At 38.7% G+C, this 25,928-nt stretch overlaps 52 non-coding genes across 52 annotated transcripts; all 52 read left to right on the forward strand.

Annotated features, from left to right (window-relative positions):
- The first annotated feature begins 326 nt into the window (after positions 1–326).
- TRNAK-UUU (transfer RNA lysine (anticodon UUU)) lies at positions 327–399 on the forward strand. The gene has a single exon. It is a non-coding gene; the product is annotated as a tRNA-Lys (tRNA).
- Positions 400–686: 287 nt separating this feature from the next.
- Positions 687–759, forward strand: TRNAK-UUU (transfer RNA lysine (anticodon UUU)). Its single transcript has one exon. It is a non-coding gene; the product is annotated as a tRNA-Lys (tRNA).
- Positions 760–866: 107 nt separating this feature from the next.
- TRNAK-UUU (transfer RNA lysine (anticodon UUU)) lies at positions 867–939 on the forward strand. The gene has a single exon. It is a non-coding gene; the product is annotated as a tRNA-Lys (tRNA).
- Positions 940–2,127: 1,188 nt separating this feature from the next.
- TRNAK-UUU (transfer RNA lysine (anticodon UUU)) lies at positions 2,128–2,200 on the forward strand. Its single transcript has one exon. It is a non-coding gene; the product is annotated as a tRNA-Lys (tRNA).
- Positions 2,201–2,487: 287 nt separating this feature from the next.
- TRNAK-UUU (transfer RNA lysine (anticodon UUU)) lies at positions 2,488–2,560 on the forward strand. Its single transcript has one exon. It is a non-coding gene; the product is annotated as a tRNA-Lys (tRNA).
- Positions 2,561–2,667: 107 nt separating this feature from the next.
- On the forward strand, positions 2,668–2,740 carry TRNAK-UUU (transfer RNA lysine (anticodon UUU)). The gene has a single exon. It is a non-coding gene; the product is annotated as a tRNA-Lys (tRNA).
- Positions 2,741–3,392: 652 nt separating this feature from the next.
- Positions 3,393–3,465, forward strand: TRNAK-UUU (transfer RNA lysine (anticodon UUU)). The gene has a single exon. It is a non-coding gene; the product is annotated as a tRNA-Lys (tRNA).
- Positions 3,466–3,752: 287 nt separating this feature from the next.
- Positions 3,753–3,825, forward strand: TRNAK-UUU (transfer RNA lysine (anticodon UUU)). The gene has a single exon. It is a non-coding gene; the product is annotated as a tRNA-Lys (tRNA).
- A 107-nt stretch (positions 3,826–3,932) lies between these two features.
- On the forward strand, positions 3,933–4,005 carry TRNAK-UUU (transfer RNA lysine (anticodon UUU)). The gene has a single exon. It is a non-coding gene; the product is annotated as a tRNA-Lys (tRNA).
- Positions 4,006–5,193: 1,188 nt separating this feature from the next.
- Positions 5,194–5,266, forward strand: TRNAK-UUU (transfer RNA lysine (anticodon UUU)). Its single transcript has one exon. It is a non-coding gene; the product is annotated as a tRNA-Lys (tRNA).
- Positions 5,267–5,553: 287 nt separating this feature from the next.
- Positions 5,554–5,626, forward strand: TRNAK-UUU (transfer RNA lysine (anticodon UUU)). The gene has a single exon. It is a non-coding gene; the product is annotated as a tRNA-Lys (tRNA).
- Positions 5,627–5,733: 107 nt separating this feature from the next.
- On the forward strand, positions 5,734–5,806 carry TRNAK-UUU (transfer RNA lysine (anticodon UUU)). Its single transcript has one exon. It is a non-coding gene; the product is annotated as a tRNA-Lys (tRNA).
- Positions 5,807–6,090: 284 nt separating this feature from the next.
- On the forward strand, positions 6,091–6,163 carry TRNAK-UUU (transfer RNA lysine (anticodon UUU)). The gene has a single exon. It is a non-coding gene; the product is annotated as a tRNA-Lys (tRNA).
- A 1,726-nt stretch (positions 6,164–7,889) lies between these two features.
- TRNAK-UUU (transfer RNA lysine (anticodon UUU)) lies at positions 7,890–7,962 on the forward strand. Its single transcript has one exon. It is a non-coding gene; the product is annotated as a tRNA-Lys (tRNA).
- A 287-nt stretch (positions 7,963–8,249) lies between these two features.
- Positions 8,250–8,322, forward strand: TRNAK-UUU (transfer RNA lysine (anticodon UUU)). Its single transcript has one exon. It is a non-coding gene; the product is annotated as a tRNA-Lys (tRNA).
- Positions 8,323–8,429: 107 nt separating this feature from the next.
- TRNAK-UUU (transfer RNA lysine (anticodon UUU)) lies at positions 8,430–8,502 on the forward strand. Its single transcript has one exon. It is a non-coding gene; the product is annotated as a tRNA-Lys (tRNA).
- Positions 8,503–8,786: 284 nt separating this feature from the next.
- On the forward strand, positions 8,787–8,859 carry TRNAK-UUU (transfer RNA lysine (anticodon UUU)). The gene has a single exon. It is a non-coding gene; the product is annotated as a tRNA-Lys (tRNA).
- Positions 8,860–9,144: 285 nt separating this feature from the next.
- TRNAK-UUU (transfer RNA lysine (anticodon UUU)) lies at positions 9,145–9,217 on the forward strand. The gene has a single exon. It is a non-coding gene; the product is annotated as a tRNA-Lys (tRNA).
- Positions 9,218–9,324: 107 nt separating this feature from the next.
- On the forward strand, positions 9,325–9,397 carry TRNAK-UUU (transfer RNA lysine (anticodon UUU)). Its single transcript has one exon. It is a non-coding gene; the product is annotated as a tRNA-Lys (tRNA).
- Positions 9,398–9,504: 107 nt separating this feature from the next.
- TRNAK-UUU (transfer RNA lysine (anticodon UUU)) lies at positions 9,505–9,577 on the forward strand. Its single transcript has one exon. It is a non-coding gene; the product is annotated as a tRNA-Lys (tRNA).
- A 107-nt stretch (positions 9,578–9,684) lies between these two features.
- On the forward strand, positions 9,685–9,757 carry TRNAK-UUU (transfer RNA lysine (anticodon UUU)). Its single transcript has one exon. It is a non-coding gene; the product is annotated as a tRNA-Lys (tRNA).
- A 999-nt stretch (positions 9,758–10,756) lies between these two features.
- On the forward strand, positions 10,757–10,829 carry TRNAK-UUU (transfer RNA lysine (anticodon UUU)). Its single transcript has one exon. It is a non-coding gene; the product is annotated as a tRNA-Lys (tRNA).
- Positions 10,830–11,116: 287 nt separating this feature from the next.
- TRNAK-UUU (transfer RNA lysine (anticodon UUU)) lies at positions 11,117–11,189 on the forward strand. Its single transcript has one exon. It is a non-coding gene; the product is annotated as a tRNA-Lys (tRNA).
- Positions 11,190–11,296: 107 nt separating this feature from the next.
- On the forward strand, positions 11,297–11,369 carry TRNAK-UUU (transfer RNA lysine (anticodon UUU)). Its single transcript has one exon. It is a non-coding gene; the product is annotated as a tRNA-Lys (tRNA).
- A 1,188-nt stretch (positions 11,370–12,557) lies between these two features.
- TRNAK-UUU (transfer RNA lysine (anticodon UUU)) lies at positions 12,558–12,630 on the forward strand. The gene has a single exon. It is a non-coding gene; the product is annotated as a tRNA-Lys (tRNA).
- A 287-nt stretch (positions 12,631–12,917) lies between these two features.
- On the forward strand, positions 12,918–12,990 carry TRNAK-UUU (transfer RNA lysine (anticodon UUU)). The gene has a single exon. It is a non-coding gene; the product is annotated as a tRNA-Lys (tRNA).
- A 107-nt stretch (positions 12,991–13,097) lies between these two features.
- On the forward strand, positions 13,098–13,170 carry TRNAK-UUU (transfer RNA lysine (anticodon UUU)). Its single transcript has one exon. It is a non-coding gene; the product is annotated as a tRNA-Lys (tRNA).
- A 284-nt stretch (positions 13,171–13,454) lies between these two features.
- Positions 13,455–13,527, forward strand: TRNAK-UUU (transfer RNA lysine (anticodon UUU)). Its single transcript has one exon. It is a non-coding gene; the product is annotated as a tRNA-Lys (tRNA).
- Positions 13,528–15,253: 1,726 nt separating this feature from the next.
- On the forward strand, positions 15,254–15,326 carry TRNAK-UUU (transfer RNA lysine (anticodon UUU)). The gene has a single exon. It is a non-coding gene; the product is annotated as a tRNA-Lys (tRNA).
- Positions 15,327–15,613: 287 nt separating this feature from the next.
- TRNAK-UUU (transfer RNA lysine (anticodon UUU)) lies at positions 15,614–15,686 on the forward strand. Its single transcript has one exon. It is a non-coding gene; the product is annotated as a tRNA-Lys (tRNA).
- A 107-nt stretch (positions 15,687–15,793) lies between these two features.
- Positions 15,794–15,866, forward strand: TRNAK-UUU (transfer RNA lysine (anticodon UUU)). Its single transcript has one exon. It is a non-coding gene; the product is annotated as a tRNA-Lys (tRNA).
- A 284-nt stretch (positions 15,867–16,150) lies between these two features.
- Positions 16,151–16,223, forward strand: TRNAK-UUU (transfer RNA lysine (anticodon UUU)). Its single transcript has one exon. It is a non-coding gene; the product is annotated as a tRNA-Lys (tRNA).
- A 285-nt stretch (positions 16,224–16,508) lies between these two features.
- Positions 16,509–16,581, forward strand: TRNAK-UUU (transfer RNA lysine (anticodon UUU)). The gene has a single exon. It is a non-coding gene; the product is annotated as a tRNA-Lys (tRNA).
- Positions 16,582–16,688: 107 nt separating this feature from the next.
- TRNAK-UUU (transfer RNA lysine (anticodon UUU)) lies at positions 16,689–16,761 on the forward strand. The gene has a single exon. It is a non-coding gene; the product is annotated as a tRNA-Lys (tRNA).
- A 107-nt stretch (positions 16,762–16,868) lies between these two features.
- On the forward strand, positions 16,869–16,941 carry TRNAK-UUU (transfer RNA lysine (anticodon UUU)). The gene has a single exon. It is a non-coding gene; the product is annotated as a tRNA-Lys (tRNA).
- A 107-nt stretch (positions 16,942–17,048) lies between these two features.
- On the forward strand, positions 17,049–17,121 carry TRNAK-UUU (transfer RNA lysine (anticodon UUU)). Its single transcript has one exon. It is a non-coding gene; the product is annotated as a tRNA-Lys (tRNA).
- An 819-nt stretch (positions 17,122–17,940) lies between these two features.
- TRNAK-UUU (transfer RNA lysine (anticodon UUU)) lies at positions 17,941–18,013 on the forward strand. The gene has a single exon. It is a non-coding gene; the product is annotated as a tRNA-Lys (tRNA).
- Positions 18,014–18,120: 107 nt separating this feature from the next.
- TRNAK-UUU (transfer RNA lysine (anticodon UUU)) lies at positions 18,121–18,193 on the forward strand. The gene has a single exon. It is a non-coding gene; the product is annotated as a tRNA-Lys (tRNA).
- Positions 18,194–18,300: 107 nt separating this feature from the next.
- On the forward strand, positions 18,301–18,373 carry TRNAK-UUU (transfer RNA lysine (anticodon UUU)). Its single transcript has one exon. It is a non-coding gene; the product is annotated as a tRNA-Lys (tRNA).
- A 107-nt stretch (positions 18,374–18,480) lies between these two features.
- Positions 18,481–18,553, forward strand: TRNAK-UUU (transfer RNA lysine (anticodon UUU)). The gene has a single exon. It is a non-coding gene; the product is annotated as a tRNA-Lys (tRNA).
- Positions 18,554–19,552: 999 nt separating this feature from the next.
- Positions 19,553–19,625, forward strand: TRNAK-UUU (transfer RNA lysine (anticodon UUU)). Its single transcript has one exon. It is a non-coding gene; the product is annotated as a tRNA-Lys (tRNA).
- Positions 19,626–19,912: 287 nt separating this feature from the next.
- On the forward strand, positions 19,913–19,985 carry TRNAK-UUU (transfer RNA lysine (anticodon UUU)). The gene has a single exon. It is a non-coding gene; the product is annotated as a tRNA-Lys (tRNA).
- Positions 19,986–20,092: 107 nt separating this feature from the next.
- On the forward strand, positions 20,093–20,165 carry TRNAK-UUU (transfer RNA lysine (anticodon UUU)). The gene has a single exon. It is a non-coding gene; the product is annotated as a tRNA-Lys (tRNA).
- Positions 20,166–21,353: 1,188 nt separating this feature from the next.
- TRNAK-UUU (transfer RNA lysine (anticodon UUU)) lies at positions 21,354–21,426 on the forward strand. The gene has a single exon. It is a non-coding gene; the product is annotated as a tRNA-Lys (tRNA).
- A 287-nt stretch (positions 21,427–21,713) lies between these two features.
- On the forward strand, positions 21,714–21,786 carry TRNAK-UUU (transfer RNA lysine (anticodon UUU)). The gene has a single exon. It is a non-coding gene; the product is annotated as a tRNA-Lys (tRNA).
- A 107-nt stretch (positions 21,787–21,893) lies between these two features.
- On the forward strand, positions 21,894–21,966 carry TRNAK-UUU (transfer RNA lysine (anticodon UUU)). Its single transcript has one exon. It is a non-coding gene; the product is annotated as a tRNA-Lys (tRNA).
- Positions 21,967–22,250: 284 nt separating this feature from the next.
- Positions 22,251–22,323, forward strand: TRNAK-UUU (transfer RNA lysine (anticodon UUU)). The gene has a single exon. It is a non-coding gene; the product is annotated as a tRNA-Lys (tRNA).
- A 1,726-nt stretch (positions 22,324–24,049) lies between these two features.
- Positions 24,050–24,122, forward strand: TRNAK-UUU (transfer RNA lysine (anticodon UUU)). The gene has a single exon. It is a non-coding gene; the product is annotated as a tRNA-Lys (tRNA).
- Positions 24,123–24,409: 287 nt separating this feature from the next.
- On the forward strand, positions 24,410–24,482 carry TRNAK-UUU (transfer RNA lysine (anticodon UUU)). The gene has a single exon. It is a non-coding gene; the product is annotated as a tRNA-Lys (tRNA).
- A 107-nt stretch (positions 24,483–24,589) lies between these two features.
- On the forward strand, positions 24,590–24,662 carry TRNAK-UUU (transfer RNA lysine (anticodon UUU)). Its single transcript has one exon. It is a non-coding gene; the product is annotated as a tRNA-Lys (tRNA).
- Positions 24,663–24,946: 284 nt separating this feature from the next.
- TRNAK-UUU (transfer RNA lysine (anticodon UUU)) lies at positions 24,947–25,019 on the forward strand. Its single transcript has one exon. It is a non-coding gene; the product is annotated as a tRNA-Lys (tRNA).
- A 285-nt stretch (positions 25,020–25,304) lies between these two features.
- TRNAK-UUU (transfer RNA lysine (anticodon UUU)) lies at positions 25,305–25,377 on the forward strand. Its single transcript has one exon. It is a non-coding gene; the product is annotated as a tRNA-Lys (tRNA).
- Positions 25,378–25,928: the final 551 nt, after the last annotated feature.

Raw genomic sequence — 25,928 nt, forward strand, 5'->3', positions numbered from 1 at the left:
GCTTCAAACCACGCTCCAGGGTTCGACTCCTTGTTCGGGCGACTCTGTTTTTAAAGAATCATCAATAATTTAAACTTCAGATCATTTAATTTCCAGTAAAATTATTGAAATTCTAATCCCAATTATTACGGGAGTTCATTTCGTTTCAGCTCGGATAGCTCAGTCGGTAGAGCGTTAGGCTTCAAACCACGGTCCAGGGTTCGACTCCTTGTTCGGGCGACTCTTTTTTTAAAGAATCATCAATAATTTAAACTTCAGATCATTTAATTTCCAGTAAAATTATTGAAATTCTAATCCCAATTATTACGGGAGTTCATTTCGTTTCAGCCCGGATAGCTCAGTCGGTAGAGCGTTAGGCTTTTAACCTAACGGTCCAGGGTTCGAGTCCCTCTTCGGGCGACTCTGTTTTTAAAGAATCGTCAATAATTTAAACTTCAGATCATTTCACTTTCAATAAATTTATGTAAATTCTAATTCCAATTATTACGTGAGTTCACCTCGCTTGAGCCCGGATAGCTCAGTCGGTAGAGCGTTAAGCTTTTAACCTAACGGTCCAGGGTTCGAGTACCAGTTCGGGCCATTATGTTTTTGAAGAATCATCAATAATTTAAACTTAAGATCATTTCACTTTCAATAAATTTATGTAAATTCTAATTCCAATTATTAAGTGAGTTCACCTCGCTTGAGCCCGGATAGCTCAGTCGGTAGAGCGTTAGGCTTTTAACCTAACGGTCCAGGGTTCGAGTCCCTGTTCGGGCGACTCTGTTTTTGAAGAATCATCAATAATTTAAACTTCAGATCATTTAATTTCCAGTAAAATTATTGAAATTCTTATTCCAATTATTACGGGAGTTCACCTCGCTTGAGCCCGGATAGCTCAGTCGGTAGAGCGTTAGACTTTTAACCTAACGGTCCAGGGTTCGAGTCCCTGTTCGGGCGACTGTGTTTTTGAAGAATCATCAATAATTTAAACTTCAGATCATTTAATTTCCAGTAAAATTATTGAAATTCTAATCCCAATTATTACGGGAGTTCATTTCGTTTCATTCGTTTCAGCTCGTATAGCTCAGTCGGTAGAGCGTTAGGCTTCAAACCACGGTCCAGGGTTCGACTCCTTGTTCGGGCGACTCTGTTTTTATAGAATCATCAATAATTTAAACTTCAGATCATTTAATTTCCAGTAAAATTATTGAAATTCTTATCCCATTTATTACGGGAGTTCACCTCGCTTGAGCCCGGATAGCTCAGTCGGTAGAGCGTTAGGCTTCAAACCACGGTCCAGGGTTCGACTCCTTGTTCGGGTGACTGTGTTTTTGAAGAATCATCAATAATTTAAACTTCAGATCATTTAATTTCCAGTAAAATTATTGAAATTCTAATCCCAATTATTACGGGAGTTCAATTCGTTTCAGCCCGGATAGCTCAGTCGGTAGAGCGTTAAGCTTTTAACCTAACGGTCCAGGGTTCGAGTACCTGTTCGGGCCATTCTGTTTTTGAAGAATCATCAAAAATTTAAACTTCAGATCATTTCACTTTCAATAAATTTATGTAAACTCTAATTCCAATTATTACGGGATTTACCTTCGTTTGAGACAGGATAGCTCAGTCGGTAGAGCGTTAGGCTTTTAACCTAACGTTCCAGAGTTCGAGTCCCTGTTCGGGCGACTCTGTTTTTGAAGAATCATCAATAATTTAAACTTCAGATCATTTAATTTCCAGTAAAATTATTGAAATTCTAATCCCAATTATTACGGGAGTTCATTTCGTTTCAGCTCGGATAGCTCAGACGGTAGAGCGTTAGGCTTCAAACCACGCTCCAGGGTTCGACTCCTTGTTCGGGCGACTCTGTTTTTAAAGAATCATCAATAATTTAAACTTCAGATCATTTAATTTCCAGTAAAATTATTGAAATTCTAATCCCAATTATTACGGGAGTTCATTTCGTTTCAGCTCGGATAGCTCAGTCGGTAGAGCGTTAGGCTTCAAACCACGGTCCAGGGTTCGACTCCTTGTTCGGGCGACTCTTTTTTTAAAGAATCATCAATAATTTAAACTTCAGATCATTTAATTTCCAGTAAAATTATTGAAATTCTAATCCCAATTATTACGGGAGTTCATTTCGTTTCAGCCCGGATAGCTCAGTCGGTAGAGCGTTAGGCTTTTAACCTAACGGTCCAGGGTTCGAGTCCCTCTTCGGGCGACTCTGTTTTTAAAGAATCGTCAATAATTTAAACTTCAGATCATTTCACTTTCAATAAATTTATGTAAATTCTAATTCCAATTATTACGTGAGTTCACCTCGCTTGAGCCCGGATAGCTCAGTCGGTAGAGCGTTAAGCTTTTAACCTAACGGTCCAGGGTTCGAGTACCAGTTCGGGCCATTATGTTTTTGAAGAATCATCAATAATTTAAACTTAAGATCATTTCACTTTCAATAAATTTATGTAAATTCTAATTCCAATTATTAAGTGAGTTCACCTCGCTTGAGCCCGGATAGCTCAGTCGGTAGAGCGTTAGGCTTTTAACCTAACGGTCCAGGGTTCGAGTCCCTGTTCGGGCGACTCTGTTTTTGAAGAATCATCAATAATTTAAACTTCAGATCATTTAATTTCCAGTAAAATTATTGAAATTCTTATTCCAATTATTACGGGAGTTCACCTCGCTTGAGCCCGGATAGCTCAGTCGGTAGAGCGTTAGACTTTTAACCTAACGGTCCAGGGTTCGAGTCCCTGTTCGGGCGACTGTGTTTTTGAAGAATCATCAATAATTTAAACTTCAGATCATTTAATTTCCAGTAAAATTATTGAAATTCTAATCCCAATTATTACGGGAGTTCATTTCGTTTCATTCGTTTCAGCTCGTATAGCTCAGTCGGTAGAGCGTTAGGCTTCAAACCACGGTCCAGGGTTCGACTCCTTGTTCGGGCGACTCTGTTTTTATAGAATCATCAATAATTTAAACTTCAGATCATTTAATTTCCAGTAAAATTATTGAAATTCTTATCCCATTTATTACGGGAGTTCACCTCGCTTGAGCCCGGATAGCTCAGTCGGTAGAGCGTTAGGCTTCAAACCACGGTCCAGGGTTCGACTCCTTGTTCGGGTGACTGTGTTTTTGAAGAATCATCAATAATTTAAACTTCAGATCATTTAATTTCCAGTAAAATTATTGAAATTCTAATCCCAATTATTACGGGAGTTCAATTCGTTTCAGCCCGGATAGCTCAGTCGGTAGAGCGTTAAGCTTTTAACCTAACGGTCCAGGGTTCGAGTACCTGTTCGGGCCATTCTGTTTTTGAAGAATCATCAATAATTTAAACTTCAGATCATTTAATTTCCAGTAAAATTATTGAAATTCTAATCCCAATTATTACGGGAGTTCATTTCGTTTCAGCCCGGATAGCTCAGTCGGTAGAGCGTTAGGCTTTTAACCTAACGGTCCAGGGTTCGAGTCCCTCTTCGGGCGACTCTGTTTTTAAAGAATCGTCAATAATTTAAACTTCAGATCATTTCACTTTCAATAAATTTATGTAAATTCTAATTCCAATTATTACGTGAGTTCACCTCGCTTGAGCCCGGATAGCTCAGTCGGTAGAGCGTTAAGCTTTTAACCTAACGGTCCAGGGTTCGAGTACCAGTTCGGGCCATTATGTTTTTGAAGAATCATCAATAATTTAAACTTAAGATCATTTCACTTTCAATAAATTTATGTAAATTCTAATTCCAATTATTAAGTGAGTTCACCTCGCTTGAGCCCGGATAGCTCAGTCGGTAGAGCGTTAGGCTTTTAACCTAACGGTCCAGGGTTCGAGTCCCTGTTCTGGCGACTCTGTTTTTGAAGAATCATCAATAATTTAAACTTCAGATCATTTAATTTCCAGTAAAATTATTGAAATTCTTATTCCAATTATTACGGGAGTTCACCTCGCTTGAGCCCGGATAGCTCAGTCGGTAGAGCGTTAGACTTTTAACCTAACGGTCCAGGGTTCGAGTCCCTGTTCGGGCGACTGTGTTTTTTAAGAATCATCAATAATTTAAACTTCAGATCATTTAATTTCCAGTAAAATTATTGAAATTCTAATCCCAATTATTACGGGAGTTCATTTCGTTTCATTCGTTTCAGCTCGTATAGCTCAGTCGGTAGAGCGTTAGGCTTCAAACCACGGTCCAGGGTTCGACTCCTTGTTCGGGCGACTCTGTTTTTATAGAATCATCAATAATTTAAACTTCAGATCATTTAATTTCCAGTAAAATTATTGAAATTCTTATCCCATTTATTACGGGAGTTCACCTCGCTTGAGCCCGGATAGCTCAGTCGGTAGAGCGTTAGGCTTCAAACCACGGTCCAGGGTTCGACTCCTTGTTCGGGTGACTGTGTTTTTGAAGAATCATCAATAATTTAAACTTCAGATCATTTAATTTCCAGTAAAATTATTGAAATTCTAATCCCAATTATTACGGGAGTTCAATTCGTTTCAGCCCGGATAGCTCAGTCGGTAGAGCGTTAAGCTTTTAACCTAACGGTCCAGGGTTCGAGTACCTGTTCGGGCCATTCTGTTTTTGAAGAATCATCAAAAATTTAAACTTCAGATCATTTCACTTTCAATAAATTTATGTAAACTCTAATTCCAATTATTACGGGATTTACCTTCGTTTGAGACAGGATAGCTCAGTCGGTAGAGCGTTAGGCTTTTAACCTAACGTTCCAGAGTTCGAGTCCCTGTTCGGGAGACTCTGTTTTTGAAGAATCATCAATAATTTAAACTTCAGATCATTTAATTTCCAGTAAAATTATTGAAATTCTAATCCCAATTATTACGGGAGTTCATTTCGTTTCAGCTCGGATAGCTCAGACGGTAGAGCGTTAGGCTTCAAACCACGCTCCAGGGTTCGACTCCTTGTTCGGGCGACTCTGTTTTTAAAGAATCATCAATAATTTAAACTTCAGATCATTTAATTTCCAGTAAAATTATTGAAATTCTAATCCCAATTATTACGGGAGTTCATTTCGTTTCAGCTCGGATAGCTCAGTCGGTAGAGCGTTAGGCTTCAAACCACGGTCCAGGGTTCGACTCCTTGTTCGGGCGACTCTTTTTTTAAAGAATCATCAATAATTTAAACTTCAGATCATTTAATTTCCAGTAAAATTATTGAAATTCTAATCCCAATTATTACGGGAGTTCATTTCGTTTCAGCCCGGATAGCTCAGTCGGTAGAGCGTTAGGCTTTTAACCTAACGGTCCAGGGTTCGAGTCCCTCTTCGGGCGACTCTGTTTTTAAAGAATCGTCAATAATTTAAACTTCAGATCATTTCACTTTCAATAAATTTATGTAAATTCTAATTCCAATTATTACGTGAGTTCACCTCGCTTGAGCCCGGATAGCTCAGTCGGTAGAGCGTTAAGCTTTTAACCTAACGGTCCAGGGTTCGAGTACCAGTTCGGGCCATTATGTTTTTGAAGAATCATCAATAATTTAAACTTAAGATCATTTCACTTTCAATAAATTTATGTAAATTCTAATTCCAATTATTAAGTGAGTTCACCTCGCTTGAGCCCGGATAGCTCAGTCGGTAGAGCGTTAGGCTTTTAACCTAACGGTCCAGGGTTCGAGTCCCTGTTCGGGCGACTCTGTTTTTGAAGAATCATCAATAATTTAAACTTCAGATCATTTAATTTCCAGTAAAATTATTGAAATTCTTATTCCAATTATTACGGGAGTTCACCTCGCTTGAGCCCGGATAGCTCAGTCGGTAGAGCGTTAGACTTTTAACCTAACGGTCCAGGGTTCGAGTCCCTGTTCGGGCGACTGTGTTTTTGAAGAATCATCAATAATTTAAACTTCAGATCATTTAATTTCCAGTAAAATTATTGAAATTCTAATCCCAATTATTACGGGAGTTCATTTCGTTTCAGCTCGGATAGCTCAGTCGGTAGAGCGTTAGGCTTCAAACCACGGTCCAGGGTTCGACTCCTTGTTCGGGCCATTCTGTTTTTGAAGAATCATCAATAATTTAAACTTCAGATAATTTAATTTCCAGTAAAATATTGAAATTCTTATTCCATTTATTACGGGAGTTCACCTCGCTTGAGCCCGGATAGCTCAGTCGGTAGAGCGTTAGGCTTTTAACCTAACGGTCCAGGGTTCGAGTCCCTGTTCGGGCGACTGTGTTTTTGAAGAATCATCAATAATTTAAACTTCAGATCATTTAATTTCCAGTAAAATTATTGAAATTCTAATCCCAATTATTACGGGAGTTCATTTCGTTTCATTCGTTTCAGCTCGTATAGCTCAGTCGGTAGAGCGTTAGGCTTCAAACCACGGTCCAGGGTTCGACTCCTTGTTCGGGCGACTCTGTTTTTATAGAATCATCAATAATTTAAACTTCAGATCATTTAATTTCCAGTAAAATTATTGAAATTCTTATCCCATTTATTACGGGAGTTCACCTCGCTTGAGCCCGGATAGCTCAGTCGGTAGAGCGTTAGGCTTCAAACCACGGTCCAGGGTTCGACTCCTTGTTCGGGTGACTGTGTTTTTGAAGAATCATCAATAATTTAAACTTCAGATCATTTAATTTCCAGTAAAATTATTGAAATTCTAATCCCAATTATTACGGGAGTTCAATTCGTTTCAGCCCGGATAGCTCAGTCGGTAGAGCGTTAAGCTTTTAACCTAACGGTCCAGGGTTCGAGTACCTGTTCGGGCCATTCTGTTTTTGAAGAATCATCAAAAATTTAAACTTCAGATCTTTTCACTTTCAATAAATTTATGTAAACTCTAATTCCAATTATTACGGGATTTACCTTCGTTTGAGACAGGATAGCTCAGTCGGTAGAGCGTTAGGCTTTTAACCTAACGTTCCAGAGTTCGAGTCCCTGTTCGGGAGACTCTGTTTTTGAAGAATCATCAATAATTTAAACTTCAGATCATTTAATTTCCAGTAAAATTATTGAAATTCTAATCCCAATTATTACGGGAGTTCATTTCGTTTCAGCTCGGATAGCTCAGACGGTAGAGCGTTAGGCTTCAAACCACGCTCCAGGGTTCGACTCCTTGTTCGGGCGACTCTGTTTTTAAAGAATCATCAATAATTTAAACTTCAGATCATTTAATTTCCAGTAAAATTATTGAAATTCTAATCCCAATTATTACGGGAGTTCAATTCGTTTCAGCCCGGATAGCTCAGTCGGTAGAGCGTTAAGCTTTTAACCTAACGGTCCAGGGTTCGAGTACCTGTTCGGGCCATTCTGTTTTTGAAGAATCATCAAAAATTTAAACTTCAGATCATTTCACTTTCAATAAATTTATGTAAACTCTAATTCCAATTATTACGGGATTTACCTTCGTTTGAGACAGGATAGCTCAGTCGGTAGAGCGTTAGGCTTTTAACCTAACGTTCCAGAGTTCGAGTCCCTGTTCGGGAGACTCTGTTTTTGAAGAATCATCAATAATTTAAACTTCAGATCATTTAATTTCCAGTAAAATTATTGAAATTCTAATCCCAATTATTACGGGAGTTCATTTCGTTTCAGCTCGGATAGCTCAGACGGTAGAGCGTTAGGCTTCAAACCACGCTCCAGGGTTCGACTCCTTGTTCGGGCGACTCTGTTTTTAAAGAATCATCAATAATTTAAACTTCAGATCATTTAATTTCCAGTAAAATTATTGAAATTCTAATCCCAATTATTACGGGAGTTCATTTCGTTTCAGCTCGGATAGCTCAGTCGGTAGAGCGTTAGGCTTCAAACCACGGTCCAGGGTTCGACTCCTTGTTCGGGCGACTCTTTTTTTAAAGAATCATCAATAATTTAAACTTCAGATCATTTAATTTCCAGTAAAATTATTGAAATTCTAATCCCAATTATTACGGGAGTTCATTTCGTTTCAGCCCGGATAGCTCAGTCGGTAGAGCGTTAGGCTTTTAACCTAACGGTCCAGGGTTCGAGTCCCTCTTCGGGCGACTCTGTTTTTAAAGAATCGTCAATAATTTAAACTTCAGATCATTTCACTTTCAATAAATTTATGTAAATTCTAATTCCAATTATTACGTGAGTTCACCTCGCTTGAGCCCGGATAGCTCAGTCGGTAGAGCGTTAAGCTTTTAACCTAACGGTCCAGGGTTCGAGTACCAGTTCGGGCCATTATGTTTTTGAAGAATCATCAATAATTTAAACTTAAGATCATTTCACTTTCAATAAATTTATGTAAATTCTAATTCCAATTATTAAGTGAGTTCACCTCGCTTGAGCCCGGATAGCTCAGTCGGTAGAGCGTTAGGCTTTTAACCTAACGGTCCAGGGTTCGAGTCCCTGTTCGGGCGACTCTGTTTTTGAAGAATCATCAATAATTTAAACTTCAGATCATTTAATTTCCAGTAAAATTATTGAAATTCTTATTCCAATTATTACGGGAGTTCACCTCGCTTGAGCCCGGATAGCTCAGTCGGTAGAGCGTTAGACTTTTAACCTAACGGTCCAGGGTTCGAGTCCCTGTTCGGGCGACTGTGTTTTTGAAGAATCATCAATAATTTAAACTTCAGATCATTTAATTTCCAGTAAAATTATTGAAATTCTAATCCCAATTATTACGGGAGTTCATTTCGTTTCAGCTCGGATAGCTCAGTCGGTAGAGCGTTAGGCTTCAAACCACGGTCCAGGGTTCGACTCCTTGTTCGGGCCATTCTGTTTTTGAAGAATCATCAATAATTTAAACTTCAGATAATTTAATTTCCAGTAAAATATTGAAATTCTTATTCCATTTATTACGGGAGTTCACCTCGCTTGAGCCCGGATAGCTCAGTCGGTAGAGCGTTAGGCTTTTAACCTAACGGTCCAGGGTTCGAGTCCCTGTTCGGGCGACTGTGTTTTTGAAGAATCATCAATAATTTAAACTTCAGATCATTTAATTTCCAGTAAAATTATTGAAATTCTAATCCCAATTATTACGGGAGTTCATTTCGTTTCAACTCGGATAGCTCAGACGGTAGAGCGTTAGGCTTCAAACCACGCTCCAGGGTTCGACTCCTTGTTCGGGCGACTCTTTTTTTAAAGAATCATCAATAATTTAAACTTCAGATCATTTAATTTCCAGTAAAATCATTGAAATTCTAATCCCAATTATTACGGGAGTTCATTTCGTTTCAGCCCGGATAGCTCAGTCGGTAGAGCGTTAGGCTTTTAACCTAACGGTCCAGGGTTCGAGTCCCTCTTCGGGCGACTCTGTTTTTAAAGAATCGTCAATAATTTAAACTTCAGATCATTTCACTTTCAATAAATTTATGTAAATTCTAATTCCAATTATTACGTGAGTTCACCTCGCTTGAGCCCGGATAGCTCAGTCGGTAGAGCGTTAGGCTTTTAACCTAACGGTCCAGGGTTCGAGTACCTGTTCGGGCCATTATGTTTTTGAAGAATCATCAATAATTTAAACTTAAGATCATTTCACTTTCAATAAATTTATGTAAATTCTAATTCCAATTATTAAGTGAGTTCACCTCGCTTGAGCCCGGATAGCTCAGTCGGTAGAGCGTTAGGCTTTTAACCTAACGGTCCAGGGTTCGAGTCCCTGTTCGGGCGACTCTGTTTTTGAAGAATCATCAATAATTTAAACTTCAGATCATTTAATTTCCAGTAAAATTATTGAAATTCTTATTCCATTTATTACGGGAGTTCACCTCGCTTGAGCCCGGATAGCTCAGTCGGTAGAGCGTTAGGCTTTTAACCTAACGGTCCAGGGTTCGAGTCCCTGTTCGGGCGACTGTGTTTTTGAAGAATCATAAATAATTTAAACTTCAGATCATTTAATTTCCAGTAAAATTATTGAAATTCTAATCCCAATTATTACGGGAGTTCATTTCGTTTCAGCTCGGATAGCTCAGACGGTAGAGCGTTAGGCTTCAAACCACGCTCCAGGGTTCGACTCCTTGTTCGGGCAACTCTTTTTTTAAAGAATCATCAATAATTTAAACTTCAGATCATTTAATTTCCAGTAAAATTATTGAAATTCTAATCCCAATTAATACGGGAGTTCATTTCGTTTCAGCTCGGATAGCTCAGTCGGTAGAGCGTTAGGCTTCAAACCACGGTCCAGGGTTCGACTCCTTGTTCGGGCGACTCTTTTTTTAAAAAACCATCAATAATTTAAACTTCAGATCATTTAATTTCCAGTAAAATTATTGAAATTCTAATCCCAATTATTACGGGAGTTCATTTCGTTTCAGCTCGTATAGCTCAGTCGGTAGAGCGTTAGGCTTCAAACCACGGTCCAGGGTTCGACTCCTTGTTCGGGCGACTCTGTTTTTATAGAATCATCAATAATTTAAACTTCAGATCATTTAATTTCCAGTAAAATTATTGAAATTCTTATCCCATTTATTACGGGAGTTCACCTCGCTTGAGCCCGGATAGCTCAGTCGGTAGAGCGTTAGGCTTCAAACCACGGTCCAGGGTTCGACTCCTTGTTCGGGTGACTGTGTTTTTGAAGAATCATCAATAATTTAAACTTCAGATCATTTAATTTCCAGTAAAATTATTGAAATTCTAATCCCAATTATTACGGGAGTTCAATTCGTTTCAGCCCGGATAGCTCAGTCGGTAGAGCGTTAAGCTTTTAACCTAACGGTCCAGGGTTCGAGTACCTGTTCGGGCCATTCTGTTTTTGAAGAATCATCAATAATTTAAACTTCAGATCATTTAATTTCCAGTAAAATTATTGAAATTCTAATCCCAATTATTACGGGAGTTCATTTCGTTTCAGCCCGGATAGCTCAGTCGGTAGAGCGTTAGGCTTTTAACCTAACGGTCCAGGGTTCGAGTCCCTCTTCGGGCGACTCTGTTTTTAAAGAATCGTCAATAATTTAAACTTCAGATCATTTCACTTTCAATAAATTTATGTAAATTCTAATTCCAATTATTACGTGAGTTCACCTCGCTTGAGCCCGGATAGCTCAGTCGGTAGAGCGTTAAGCTTTTAACCTAACGGTCCAGGGTTCGAGTACCAGTTCGGGCCATTATGTTTTTGAAGAATCATCAATAATTTAAACTTAAGATCATTTCACTTTCAATAAATTTATGTAAATTCTAATTCCAATTATTAAGTGAGTTCACCTCGCTTGAGCCCGGATAGCTCAGTCGGTAGAGCGTTAGGCTTTTAACCTAACGGTCCAGGGTTCGAGTCCCTGTTCGGGCGACTCTGTTTTTGAAGAATCATCAATAATTTAAACTTCAGATCATTTAATTTCCAGTAAAATTATTGAAATTCTTATTCCAATTATTACGGGAGTTCACCTCGCTTGAGCCCGGATAGCTCAGTCGGTAGAGCGTTAGACTTTTAACCTAACGGTCCAGGGTTCGAGTCCCTGTTCGGGCGACTGTGTTTTTTAAGAATCATCAATAATTTAAACTTCAGATCATTTAATTTCCAGTAAAATTATTGAAATTCTAATCCCAATTATTACGGGAGTTCATTTCGTTTCATTCGTTTCAGCTCGTATAGCTCAGTCGGTAGAGCGTTAGGCTTCAAACCACGGTCCAGGGTTCGACTCCTTGTTCGGGCGACTCTGTTTTTATAGAATCATCAATAATTTAAACTTCAGATCATTTAATTTCCAGTAAAATTATTGAAATTCTTATCCCATTTATTACGGGAGTTCACCTCGCTTGAGCCCGGATAGCTCAGTCGGTAGAGCGTTAGGCTTCAAACCACGGTCCAGGGTTCGACTCCTTGTTCGGGTGACTGTGTTTTTGAAGAATCATCAATAATTTAAACTTCAGATCATTTAATTTCCAGTAAAATTATTGAAATTCTAATCCCAATTATTACGGGAGTTCAATTCGTTTCAGCCCGGATAGCTCAGTCGGTAGAGCGTTAAGCTTTTAACCTAACGGTCCAGGGTTCGAGTACCTGTTCGGGCCATTCTGTTTTTGAAGAATCATCAAAAATTTAAACTTCAGATCATTTCACTTTCAATAAATTTATGTAAACTCTAATTCCAATTATTACGGGATTTACCTTCGTTTGAGACAGGATAGCTCAGTCGGTAGAGCGTTAGGCTTTTAACCTAACGTTCCAGAGTTCGAGTCCCTGTTCGGGAGACTCTGTTTTTGAAGAATCATCAATAATTTAAACTTCAGATCATTTAATTTCCAGTAAAATTATTGAAATTCTAATCCCAATTATTACGGGAGTTCATTTCGTTTCAGCTCGGATAGCTCAGACGGTAGAGCGTTAGGCTTCAAACCACGCTCCAGGGTTCGACTCCTTGTTCGGGCGACTCTGTTTTTAAAGAATCATCAATAATTTAAACTTCAGATCATTTAATTTCCAGTAAAATTATTGAAATTCTAATCCCAATTATTACGGGAGTTCATTTCGTTTCAGCTCGGATAGCTCAGTCGGTAGAGCGTTAGGCTTCAAACCACGGTCCAGGGTTCGACTCCTTGTTCGGGCGACTCTTTTTTTAAAGAATCATCAATAATTTAAACTTCAGATCATTTAATTTCCAGTAAAATTATTGAAATTCTAATCCCAATTATTACGGGAGTTCATTTCGTTTCAGCCCGGATAGCTCAGTCGGTAGAGCGTTAGGCTTTTAACCTAACGGTCCAGGGTTCGAGTCCCTCTTCGGGCGACTCTGTTTTTAAAGAATCGTCAATAATTTAAACTTCAGATCATTTCACTTTCAATAAATTTATGTAAATTCTAATTCCAATTATTACGTGAGTTCACCTCGCTTGAGCCCGGATAGCTCAGTCGGTAGAGCGTTAAGCTTTTAACCTAACGGTCCAGGGTTCGAGTACCAGTTCGGGCCATTATGTTTTTGAAGAATCATCAATAATTTAAACTTAAGATCATTTCACTTTCAATAAATTTATGTAAATTCTAATTCCAATTATTAAGTGAGTTCACCTCGCTTGAGCCCGGATAGCTCAGTCGGTAGAGCGTTAGGCTTTTAACCTAACGGTCCAGGGTTCGAGTCCCTGTTCGGGCGACTCTGTTTTTGAAGAATCATCAATAATTTAAACTTCAGATCATTTAATTTCCAGTAAAATTATTGAAATTCTTATTCCAATTATTACGGGAGTTCACCTCGCTTGAGCCCGGATAGCTCAGTCGGTAGAGCGTTAGACTTTTAACCTAACGGTCCAGGGTTCGAGTCCCTGTTCGGGCGACTGTGTTTTTGAAGAATCATCAATAATTTAAACTTCAGATCATTTAATTTCCAGTAAAATTATTGAAATTCTAATCCCAATTATTACGGGAGTTCATTTCGTTTCAGCTCGGATAGCTCAGTCGGTAGAGCGTTAGGCTTCAAACCACGGTCCAGGGTTCGACTCCTTGTTCGGGCCATTCTGTTTTTGAAGAATCATCAATAATTTAAACTTCAGATAATTTAATTTCCAGTAAAATATTGAAATTCTTATTCCATTTATTACGGGAGTTCACCTCGCTTGAGCCCGGATAGCTCAGTCGGTAGAGCGTTAGGCTTTTAACCTAACGGTGCAGGGTTCGAGTCCCTGTTCGGGCGACTGTGTTTTTGAAGAATCATCAATAATTTAAACTTCAGATCATTTAATTTCCAGTAAAATTATTGAAATTCTAATCCCAATTATTACGGGAGTTCATTTCGTTTCATTCGTTTCAGCTCGTATAGCTCAGTCGGTAGAGCGTTAGGCTTCAAACCACGGTCCAGGGTTCGACTCCTTGTTCGGGCGACTCTGTTTTTATAGAATCATCAATAATTTAAACTTCAGATCATTTAATTTCCAGTAAAATTATTGAAATTCTTATCCCATTTATTACGGGAGTTCACCTCGCTTGAGCCCGGATAGCTCAGTCGGTAGAGCGTTAGGCTTCAAACCACGGTCCAGGGTTCGACTCCTTGTTCGGGTGACTGTGTTTTTGAAGAATCATCAATAATTTAAACTTCAGATCATTTAATTTCCAGTAAAATTATTGAAATTCTAATCCCAATTATTACGGGAGTTCAATTCGTTTCAGCCCGGATAGCTCAGTCGGTAGAGCGTTAAGCTTTTAACCTAACGGTCCAGGGTTCGAGTACCTGTTCGGGCCATTCTGTTTTTGAAGAATCATCAAAAATTTAAACTTCAGATCATTTCACTTTCAATAAATTTATGTAAACTCTAATTCCAATTATTACGGGATTTACCTTCGTTTGAGACAGGATAGCTCAGTCGGTAGAGCGTTAGGCTTTTAACCTAACGTTCCAGAGTTCGAGTCCCTGTTCGGGAGACTCTGTTTTTGAAGAATCATCAATAATTTAAACTTCAGATCATTTAATTTCCAGTAAAATTATTGAAATTCTAATCCCAATTATTACGGGAGTTCATTTCGTTTCAGCTCGGATAGCTCAGACGGTAGAGCGTTAGGCTTCAAACCACGCTCCAGGGTTCGACTCCTTGTTCGGGCGACTCTGTTTTTAAAGAATCATCAATAATTTAAACTTCAGATCATTTAATTTCCAGTAAAATTATTGAAATTCTAATCCCAATTATTACGGGAGTTCAATTCGTTTCAGCCCGGATAGCTCAGTCGGTAGAGCGTTAAGCTTTTAACCTAACGGTCCAGGGTTCGAGTACCTGTTCGGGCCATTCTGTTTTTGAAGAATCATCAAAAATTTAAACTTCAGATCATTTCACTTTCAATAAATTTATGTAAACTCTAATTCCAATTATTACGGGATTTACCTTCGTTTGAGACAGGATAGCTCAGTCGGTAGAGCGTTAGGCTTTTAACCTAACGTTCCAGAGTTCGAGTCCCTGTTCGGGAGACTCTGTTTTTGAAGAATCATCAATAATTTAAACTTCAGATCATTTAATTTCCAGTAAAATTATTGAAATTCTAATCCCAATTATTACGGGAGTTCATTTCGTTTCAGCTCGGATAGCTCAGACGGTAGAGCGTTAGGCTTCAAACCACGCTCCAGGGTTCGACTCCTTGTTCGGGCGACTCTGTTTTTAAAGAATCATCAATAATTTAAACTTCAGATCATTTAATTTCCAGTAAAATTATTGAAATTCTAATCCCAATTATTACGGGAGTTCATTTCGTTTCAGCTCGGATAGCTCAGTCGGTAGAGCGTTAGGCTTCAAACCACGGTCCAGGGTTCGACTCCTTGTTCGGGCGACTCTTTTTTTAAAGAATCATCAATAATTTAAACTTCAGATCATTTAATTTCCAGTAAAATTATTGAAATTCTAATCCCAATTATTACGGGAGTTCATTTCGTTTCAGCCCGGATAGCTCAGTCGGTAGAGCGTTAGGCTTTTAACCTAACGGTCCAGGGTTCGAGTCCCTCTTCGGGCGACTCTGTTTTTAAAGAATCGTCAATAATTTAAACTTCAGATCATTTCACTTTCAATAAATTTATGTAAATTCTAATTCCGATTATTACGTGAGTTCACCTCGCTTGAGCCCGGATAGCTCAGTCGGTAGAGCGTTAAGCTTTTAACCTAACGGTCCAGGGTTCGAGTACCAGTTCGGGCCATTATGTTTTTGAAGAATCATCAATAATTTAAACTTAAGATCATTTCACTTTCAATAAATTTATGTAAATTCTAATTCCAATTATTAAGTGAGTTCACCTCGCTTGAGCCCGGATAGCTCAGTCGGTAGAGCGTTAGGCTTTTAACCTAACGGTCCAGGGTTCGAGTCCCTGTTCGGGCGACTCTGTTTTTGAAGAATCATCAATAATTTAAACTTCAGATCATTTAATTTCCAGTAAAATTATTGAAATTCTTATTCCAATTATTACGGGAGTTCACCTCGCTTGAGCCCGGATAGCTCAGTCGGTAGAGCGTTAGACTTTTAACCTAACGGTCCAGGGTTCGAGTCCCTGTTCGGGCGACTGTGTTTTTGAAGAATCATCAATAATTTAAACTTCAGATCATTTAATTTCCAGTAAAATTATTGAAATTCTAATCCCAATTATTACGGGAGTTCATTTCGTTTCAGCTCGGATAGCTCAGTCGGTAGAGCGTTAGGCTTCAAACCACGGTCCAGGGTTCGACTCCTTGTTCGGGCCATTCTGTTTTTGAAGAATCATCAATAATTTAAACTTCAGATAATTTAATTTCCAGTAAAATATTGAAATTCTTATTCCATTTATTACGGGAGTTCACCTCGCTTGAGCCCGGATAGCTCAGTCGGTAGAGCGTTAGGCTTTTAACCTAACGGTCCAGGGTTCGAGTCCCTGTTCGGGCGACTGTGTTTTTGAAGAATCATCAATAATTTAAACTTCAGATCATTTAATTTCCAGTAAAATTATTGAAATTCTAATCCCAATTATTACGGGAGTTCATTTCGTTTCAACTCGGATAGCTCAGACGGTAGAGCGTTAGGCTTCAAACCACGCTCCAGGGTTCGACTCCTTGTTCGGGCGACTCTTTTTTTAAAGAATCATCAATAATTTAAACTTCAGATCATTTAATTTCCAGTAAAATCATTGAAATTCTAATCCCAATTATTACGGGAGTTCATTTCGTTTCAGCCCGGATAGCTCAGTCGGTAGAGCGTTAGGCTTTTAACCTAACGGTCCAGGGTTCGAGTCCCTCTTCGGGCGACTCTGTTTTTAAAGAATCGTCAATAATTTAAACTTCAGATCATTTCACTTTCAATAAATTTATGTAAATTCTAATTCCAATTATTACGTGAGTTCACCTCGCTTGAGCCCGGATAGCTCAGTCGGTAGAGCGTTAGGCTTTTAACCTAACGGTCCAGGGTTCGAGTACCTGTTCGGGCCATTATGTTTTTGAAGAATCATCAATAATTTAAACTTAAGATCATTTCACTTTCAATAAATTTATGTAAATTCTAATTCCAATTATTAAGTGAGTTCACCTCGCTTGAGCCCGGATAGCTCAGTCGGTAGAGCGTTAGGCTTTTAACCTAACGGTCCAGGGTTCGAGTCCCTGTTCGGGCGACTCTGTTTTTGAAGAATCATCAATAATTTAAACTTCAGATCATTTAATTTCCAGTAAAATTATTGAAATTCTTATTCCATTTATTACGGGAGTTCACCTCGCTTGAGCCCGGATAGCTCAGTCGGTAGAGCGTTAGGCTTTTAACCTAACGGTCCAGGGTTCGAGTCCCTGTTCGGGCGACTGTGTTTTTGAAGAATCATAAATAATTTAAACTTCAGATCATTTAATTTCCAGTAAAATTATTGAAATTCTAATCCCAATTATTACGGGAGTTCATTTCGTTTCAGCTCGGATAGCTCAGACGGTAGAGCGTTAGGCTTCAAACCACGCTCCAGGGTTCGACTCCTTGTTCGGGCAACTCTTTTTTTAAAGAATCATCAATAATTTAAACTTCAGATCATTTAATTTCCAGTAAAATTATTGAAATTCTAATCCCAATTAATACGGGAGTTCATTTCGTTTCAGCTCGGATAGCTCAGTCGGTAGAGCGTTAGGCTTCAAACCACGGTCCAGGGTTCGACTCCTTGTTCGGGCGACTCTTTTTTTAAAAAACCATCAATAATTTAAACTTCAGATCATTTAATTTCCAGTAAAATTATTGAAATTCTAATCCCAATTATTACGGGAGTTCATTTCGTTTCAGCTCGTATAGCTCAGTCGGTAGAGCGTTAGGCTTCAAACCACGGTCCAGGGTTCGACTCCTTGATCGGGCGACTCTGTTTTTATAGAATCATCAATAATTTAAACTTCAGATCATTTAATTTCCAGTAAAATTATTGAAATTCTAATCCCAATTATTACGGGAGTTCATTTCGTTTCAACTCGGATAGCTCAGACGGTAGAGCGTTAGGCTTCAAACCACGCTCCAGGGTTCGACTCCTTGTTCGGGCGACTCTTTTTTTAAAGAATCATCAATAATTTAAACTTCAGATCATTTAATTTCCAGTAAAATCATTGAAATTCTAATCCCAATTATTACGGGAGTTCATTTCGTTTCAGCCCGGATAGCTCAGTCGGTAGAGCGTTAGGCTTTTAACCTAACGGTCCAGGGTTCGAGTCCCTCTTCGGGCGACTCTGTTTTTAAAGAATCGTCAATAATTTAAACTTCAGATCATTTCACTTTCAATAAATTTATGTAAATTCTAATTCCAATTATTACGTGAGTTCACCTCGCTTGAGCCCGGATAGCTCAGTCGGTAGAGCGTTAGGCTTTTAACCTAACGGTCCAGGGTTCGAGTACCTGTTCGGGCCATTATGTTTTTGAAGAATCATCAATAATTTAAACTTAAGATCATTTCACTTTCAATAAATTTATGTAAATTCTAATTCCAATTATTAAGTGAGTTCACCTCGCTTGAGCCCGGATAGCTCAGTCGGTAGAGCGTTAGGCTTTTAACCTAACGGTCCAGGGTTCGAGTCCCTGTTCGGGCGACTCTGTTTTTGAAGAATCATCAATAATTTAAACTTCAGATCATTTAATTTCCAGTAAAATTATTGAAATTCTTATTCCATTTATTACGGGAGTTCACCTCGCTTGAGCCCGGATAGCTCAGTCGGTAGAGCGTTAGGCTTTTAACCTAACGGTCCAGGGTTCGAGTCCCTGTTCGGGCGACTGTGTTTTTGAAGAATCATAAATAATTTAAACTTCAGATCATTTAATTTCCAGTAAAATTATTGAAATTCTAATCCCAATTATTACGGGAGTTCATTTCGTTTCAGCTCGGATAGCTCAGACGGTAGAGCGTTAGGCTTCAAACCACGCTCCAGGGTTCGACTCCTTGTTCGGGCAACTCTTTTTTTAAAGAATCATCAATAATTTAAACTTCAGATCATTTAATTTCCAGTAAAATTATTGAAATTCTAATCCCAATTAATACGGGAGTTCATTTCGTTTCAGCTCGGATAGCTCAGTCGGTAGAGCGTTAGGCTTCAAACCACGGTCCAGGGTTCGACTCCTTGTTCGGGCGACTCTTTTTTTAAAAAACCATCAATAATTTAAACTTCAGATCATTTAATTTCCAGTAAAATTATTGAAATTCTAATCCCAATTATTACGGGAGTTCATTTCGTTTCAGCTCGTATAGCTCAGTCGGTAGAGCGTTAGGCTTCAAACCACGGTCCAGGGTTCGACTCCTTGATCGGGCGACTCTGTTTTTATAGAATCATCAATAATTTAAACTTCAGATCATTTAATTTCCAGTAAAATTATTGAAATTCTTATCCCATTTATTACGGGAGTTCACCTCGCTTGAGCCCGGATAGCTCAGTCGGTAGAGCGTTAGGCTTCAAACCACGGTCCAGGGTTCGACTCCTTGTTCGGGTGACTGTGTTTTTGAAGAATCATCAATAATTTAAACTTCAGATCATTTAATTTCCAGTAAAATTATTGAAATTCTAATCCCAATTATTACGGGAGTTCAATTCGTTTCAGCCCGGATAGCTCAGTCGGTAGAGCGTTAAGCTTTTAACCTAACGGTCCAGGGTTCGAGTACCTGTTCGGGCCATTCTGTTTTTGAAGAATCATCAATAATTTAAACTTCAGATCATTTAATTTCCAGTAAAATTATTGAAATTCTAATCCCAATTATTACGGGAGTTCATTTCGTTTCAGCCCGGATAGCTCAGTCGGTAGAGCGTTAGGCTTTTAACCTAACGGTCCAGGGTTCGAGTCCCTCTTCGGGCGACTCTGTTTTTAAAGAATCGTCAATAATTTAAACTTCAGATCATTTCACTTTCAATAAATTTATGTAAATTCTAATTCCAATTATTACGTGAGTTCACCTCGCTTGAGCCCGGATAGCTCAGTCGGTAGAGCGTTAAGCTTTTAACCTAACGGTCCAGGGTTCGAGTACCAGTTCGGGCCATTATGTTTTTGAAGAATCATCAATAATTTAAACTTAAGATCATTTCACTTTCAATAAATTTATGTAAATTCTAATTCCAATTATTAAGTGAGTTCACCTCGCTTGAGCCCGGATAGCTCAGTCGGTAGAGCGTTAGGCTTTTAACCTAACGGTCCAGGGTTCGAGTCCCTGTTCGGGCGACTCTGTTTTTGAAGAATCATCAATAATTTAAACTTCAGATCATTTAATTTCCAGTAAAATTATTGAAATTCTTATTCCAATTATTACGGGAGTTCACCTCGCTTGAGCCCGGATAGCTCAGTCGGTAGAGCGTTAGACTTTTAACCTAACGGTCCAGGGTTCGAGTCCCTGTTCGGGCGACTGTGTTTTTTAAGAATCATCAATAATTTAAACTTCAGATCATTTAATTTCCAGTAAAATTATTGAAATTCTAATCCCAATTATTACGGGAGTTCATTTCGTTTCATTCGTTTCAGCTCGTATAGCTCAGTCGGTAGAGCGTTAGGCTTCAAACCACGGTCCAGGGTTCGACTCCTTGTTCGGGCGACTCTGTTTTTATAGAATCATCAATAATTTAAACTTCAGATCATTTAATTTCCAGTAAAATTATTGAAATTCTTATCCCATTTATTACGGGAGTTCACCTCGCTTGAGCCCGGATAGCTCAGTCGGTAGAGCGTTAGGCTTCAAACCACGGTCCAGGGTTCGACTCCTTGTTCGGGTGACTGTGTTTTTGAAGAATCATCAATAATTTAAACTTCAGATCATTTAATTTCCAGTAAAATTATTGAAATTCTAATCCCAATTATTACGGGAGTTCAATTCGTTTCAGCCCGGATAGCTCAGTCGGTAGAGCGTTAAGCTTTTAACCTAACGGTCCAGGGTTCGAGTACCTGTTCGGGCCATTCTGTTTTTGAAGAATCATCAAAAATTTAAACTTCAGATCATTTCACTTTCAATAAATTTATGTAAACTCTAATTCCAATTATTACGGGATTTACCTTCGTTTGAGACAGGATAGCTCAGTCGGTAGAGCGTTAGGCTTTTAACCTAACGTTCCAGAGTTCGAGTCCCTGTTCGGGAGACTCTGTTTTTGAAGAATCATCAATAATTTAAACTTCAGATCATTTAATTTCCAGTAAAATTATTGAAATTCTAATCCCAATTATTACGGGAGTTCATTTCGTTTCAGCTCGGATAGCTCAGACGGTAGAGCGTTAGGCTTCAAACCACGCTCCAGGGTTCGACTCCTTGTTCGGGCGACTCTGTTTTTAAAGAATCATCAATAATTTAAACTTCAGATCATTTAATTTCCAGTAAAATTATTGAAATTCTAATCCCAATTATTACGGGAGTTCATTTCGTTTCAGCTCGGATAGCTCAGTCGGTAGAGCGTTAGGCTTCAAACCACGGTCCAGGGTTCGACTCCTTGTTCGGGCGACTCTTTTTTTAAAGAATCATCAATAATTTAAACTTCAGATCATTTAATTTCCAGTAAAATTATTGAAATTCTAATCCCAATTATTACGGGAGTTCATTTCGTTTCAGCCCGGATAGCTCAGTCGGTAGAGCGTTAGGCTTTTAACCTAACGGTCCAGGGTTCGAGTCCCTCTTCGGGCGACTCTGTTTTTAAAGAATCGTCAATAATTTAAACTTCAGATCATTTCACTTTCAATAAATTTATGTAAATTCTAATTCCAATTATTACGTGAGTTCACCTCGCTTGAGCCCGGATAGCTCAGTCGGTAGAGCGTTAAGCTTTTAACCTAACGGTCCAGGGTTCGAGTACCAGTTCGGGCCATTATGTTTTTGAAGAATCATCAATAATTTAAACTTAAGATCATTTCACTTTCAATAAATTTATGTAAATTCTAATTCCAATTATTAAGTGAGTTCACCTCGCTTGAGCCCGGATAGCTCAGTCGGTAGAGCGTTAGGCTTTTAACCTAACGGTCCAGGGTTCGAGTCCCTGTTCGGGCGACTCTGTTTTTGAAGAATCATCAATAATTTAAACTTCAGATCATTTAATTTCCAGTAAAATTATTGAAATTCTTATTCCAATTATTACGGGAGTTCACCTCGCTTGAGCCCGGATAGCTCAGTCGGTAGAGCGTTAGACTTTTAACCTAACGGTCCAGGGTTCGAGTCCCTGTTCGGGCGACTGTGTTTTTGAAGAATCATCAATAATTTAAACTTCAGATCATTTAATTTCCAGTAAAATTATTGAAATTCTAATCCCAATTATTACGGGAGTTCATTTCGTTTCAGCTCGGATAGCTCAGTCGGTAGAGCGTTAGGCTTCAAACCACGGTCCAGGGTTCGACTCCTTGTTCGGGCCATTCTGTTTTTGAAGAATCATCAATAATTTAAACTTCAGATAATTTAATTTCCAGTAAAATATTGAAATTCTTATTCCATTTATTACGGGAGTTCACCTCGCTTGAGCCCGGATAGCTCAGTCGGTAGAGCGTTAGGCTTTTAACCTAACGGTGCAGGGTTCGAGTCCCTGTTCGGGCGACTGTGTTTTTGAAGAATCATCAATAATTTAAACTTCAGATCATTTAATTTCCAGTAAAATTATTGAAATTCTAATCCCAATTATTACGGGAGTTCATTTCGTTTCATTCGTTTCAGCTCGTATAGCTCAGTCGGTAGAGCGTTAGGCTTCAAACCACGGTCCAGGGTTCGACTCCTTGTTCGGGCGACTCTGTTTTTATAGAATCATCAATAATTTAAACTTCAGATCATTTAATTTCCAGTAAAATTATTGAAATTCTTATCCCATTTATTACGGGAGTTCACCTCGCTTGAGCCCGGATAGCTCAGTCGGTAGAGCGTTAGGCTTCAAACCACGGTCCAGGGTTCGACTCCTTGTTCGGGTGACTGTGTTTTTGAAGAATCATCAATAATTTAAACTTCAGATCATTTAATTTCCAGTAAAATTATTGAAATTCTAATCCCAATTATTACGGGAGTTCAATTCGTTTCAGCCCGGATAGCTCAGTCGGTAGAGCGTTAAGCTTTTAACCTAACGGTCCAGGGTTCGAGTACCTGTTCGGGCCATTCTGTTTTTGAAGAATCATCAAAAATTTAAACTTCAGATCATTTCACTTTCAATAAATTTATGTAAACTCTAATTCCAATTATTACGGGATTTACCTTCGTTTGAGACAGGATAGCTCAGTCGGTAGAGCGTTAGGCTTTTAACCTAACGTTCCAGAGTTCGAGTCCCTGTTCGGGAGACTCTGTTTTTGAAGAATCATCAATAATTTAAACTTCAGATCATTTAATTTCCAGTAAAATTATTGAAATTCTAATCCCAATTATTACGGGAGTTCATTTCGTTTCAGCTCGGATAGCTCAGACGGTAGAGCGTTAGGCTTCAAACCACGCTCCAGGGTTCGACTCCTTGTTCGGGCGACTCTGTTTTTAAAGAATCATCAATAATTTAAACTTCAGATCATTTAATTTCCAGTAAAATTATTGAAATTCTAATCCCAATTATTACGGGAGTTCAATTCGTTTCAGCCCGGATAGCTCAGTCGGTAGAGCGTTAAGCTTTTAACCTAACGGTCCAGGGTTCGAGTACCTGTTCGGGCCATTCTGTTTTTGAAGAATCATCAAAAATTTAAACTTCAGATCATTTCACTTTCAATAAATTTATGTAAACTCTAATTCCAATTATTACGGGATTTACCTTCGTTTGAGACAGGATAGCTCAGTCGGTAGAGCGTTAGGCTTTTAACCTAACGTTCCAGAGTTCGAGTCCCTGTTCGGGAGACTCTGTTTTTGAAGAATCATCAATAATTTAAACTTCAGATCATTTAATTTCCAGTAAAATTATTGAAATTCTAATCCCAATTATTACGGGAGTTCATTTCGTTTCAGCTCGGATAGCTCAGACGGTAGAGCGTTAGGCTTCAAACCACGCTCCAGGGTTCGACTCCTTGTTCGGGCGACTCTGTTTTTAAAGAATCATCAATAATTTAAACTTCAGATCATTTAATTTCCAGTAAAATTATTGAAATTCTAATCCCAATTATTACGGGAGTTCATTTCGTTTCAGCTCGGATAGCTCAGTCGGTAGAGCGTTAGGCTTCAAACCACGGTCCAGGGTTCGACTCCTTGTTCGGGCGACTCTTTTTTTAAAGAATCATCAATAATTTAAACTTCAGATCATTTAATTTCCAGTAAAATTATTGAAATTCTAATCCCAATTATTACGGGAGTTCATTTCGTTTCAGCCCGGATAGCTCAGTCGGTAGAGCGTTAGGCTTTTAACCTAACGGTCCAGGGTTCGAGTCCCTCTTCGGGCGACTCTGTTTTTAAAGAATCGTCAATAATTTAAACTTCAGATCATTTCACTTTCAATAAATTTATGTAAATTCTAATTCCAATTATTACGTGAGTTCACCTCGCTTGAGCCCGGATAGCTCAGTCGGTAGAGCGTTAAGCTTTTAACCTAACGGTCCAGGGTTCGAGTACCAGTTCGGGCCATTATGTTTTTGAAGAATCATCAATAATTTAAACTTAAGATCATTTCACTTTCAATAAATTTATGTAAATTCTAATTCCAATTATTAAGTGAGTTCACCTCGCTTGAGCCCGGATAGCTCAGTCGGTAGAGCGTTAGGCTTTTAACCTAACGGTCCAGGGTTCGAGTCCCTGTTCGGGCGACTCTGTTTTTGAAGAATCATCAATAATTTAAACTTCAGATCATTTAATTTCCAGTAAAATTATTGAAATTCTTATTCCAATTATTACGGGAGTTCACCTCGCTTGAGCCCGGATAGCTCAGTCGGTAGAGCGTTAGACTTTTAACCTAACGGTCCAGGGTTCGAGTCCCTGTTCGGGCGACTGTGTTTTTGAAGAATCATCAATAATTTAAACTTCAGATCATTTAATTTCCAGTAAAATTATTGAAATTCTAATCCCAATTATTACGGGAGTTCATTTCGTTTCAGCTCGGATAGCTCAGTCGGTAGAGCGTTAGGCTTCAAACCACGGTCCAGGGTTCGACTCCTTGTTCGGGCCATTCTGTTTTTGAAGAATCATCAATAATTTAAACTTCAGATAATTTAATTTCCAGTAAAATATTGAAATTCTTATTCCATTTATTACGGGAGTTCACCTCGCTTGAGCCCGGATAGCTCAGTCGGTAGAGCGTTAGGCTTTTAACCTAACGGTCCAGGGTTCGAGTCCCTGTTCGGGCGACTGTGTTTTTGAAGAATCATCAATAATTTAAACTTCAGATCATTTAATTTCCAGTAAAATTATTGAAATTCTAATCCCAATTATTACGGGAGTTCATTTCGTTTCAACTCGGATAGCTCAGACGGTAGAGCGTTAGGCTTCAAACCACGCTCCAGGGTTCGACTCCTTGTTCGGGCGACTCTTTTTTTAAAGAATCATCAATAATTTAAACTTCAGATCATTTAATTTCCAGTAAAATCATTGAAATTCTAATCCCAATTATTACGGGAGTTCATTTCGTTTCAGCCCGGATAGCTCAGTCGGTAGAGCGTTAGGCTTTTAACCTAACGGTCCAGGGTTCGAGTCCCTCTTCGGGCGACTCTGTTTTTAAAGAATCGTCAATAATTTAAACTTCAGATCATTTCACTTTCAATAAATTTATGTAAACTCTAATTCCAATTATTACGGGATTTACCTTCGTTTGAGACAGGATAGCTCAGTCGGTAGAGCGTTAGGCTTTTAACCTAACGTTCCAGAGTTCGAGTCCCTGTTCGGGAGACTCTGTTTTTGAAGAATCATCAATAATTTAAACTTCAGATCATTTAATTTCCAGTAAAATTATTGAAATTCTAATCCCAATTATTACGGGAGTTCATTTCGTTTCAGCTCGGATAGCTCAGACGGTAGAGCGTTAGGCTTCAAACCACGCTCCAGGGTTCGACTCCTTGTTCGGGCGACTCTGTTTTTAAAGAATCATCAATAATTTAAACTTCAGATCATTTAATTTCCAGTAAAATTATTGAAATTCTAATCCCAATTATTACGGGAGTTCAATTCGTTTCAGCCCGGATAGCTCAGTCGGTAGAGCGTTAAGTTTTTAACCTAACGGTCCAGGGTTCGAGTACCTGTTCGGGCCATTCTGTTTTTGA

Source organism: Phalangium opilio, unplaced genomic scaffold (assembly GCF_054372755.1).
Source record: "Phalangium opilio isolate 3A_F unplaced genomic scaffold, DU_Popi_V2 ptg001170l_1, whole genome shotgun sequence".
Taxonomy (NCBI): Eukaryota; Metazoa; Arthropoda; class Arachnida; order Opiliones; family Phalangiidae; genus Phalangium; species Phalangium opilio.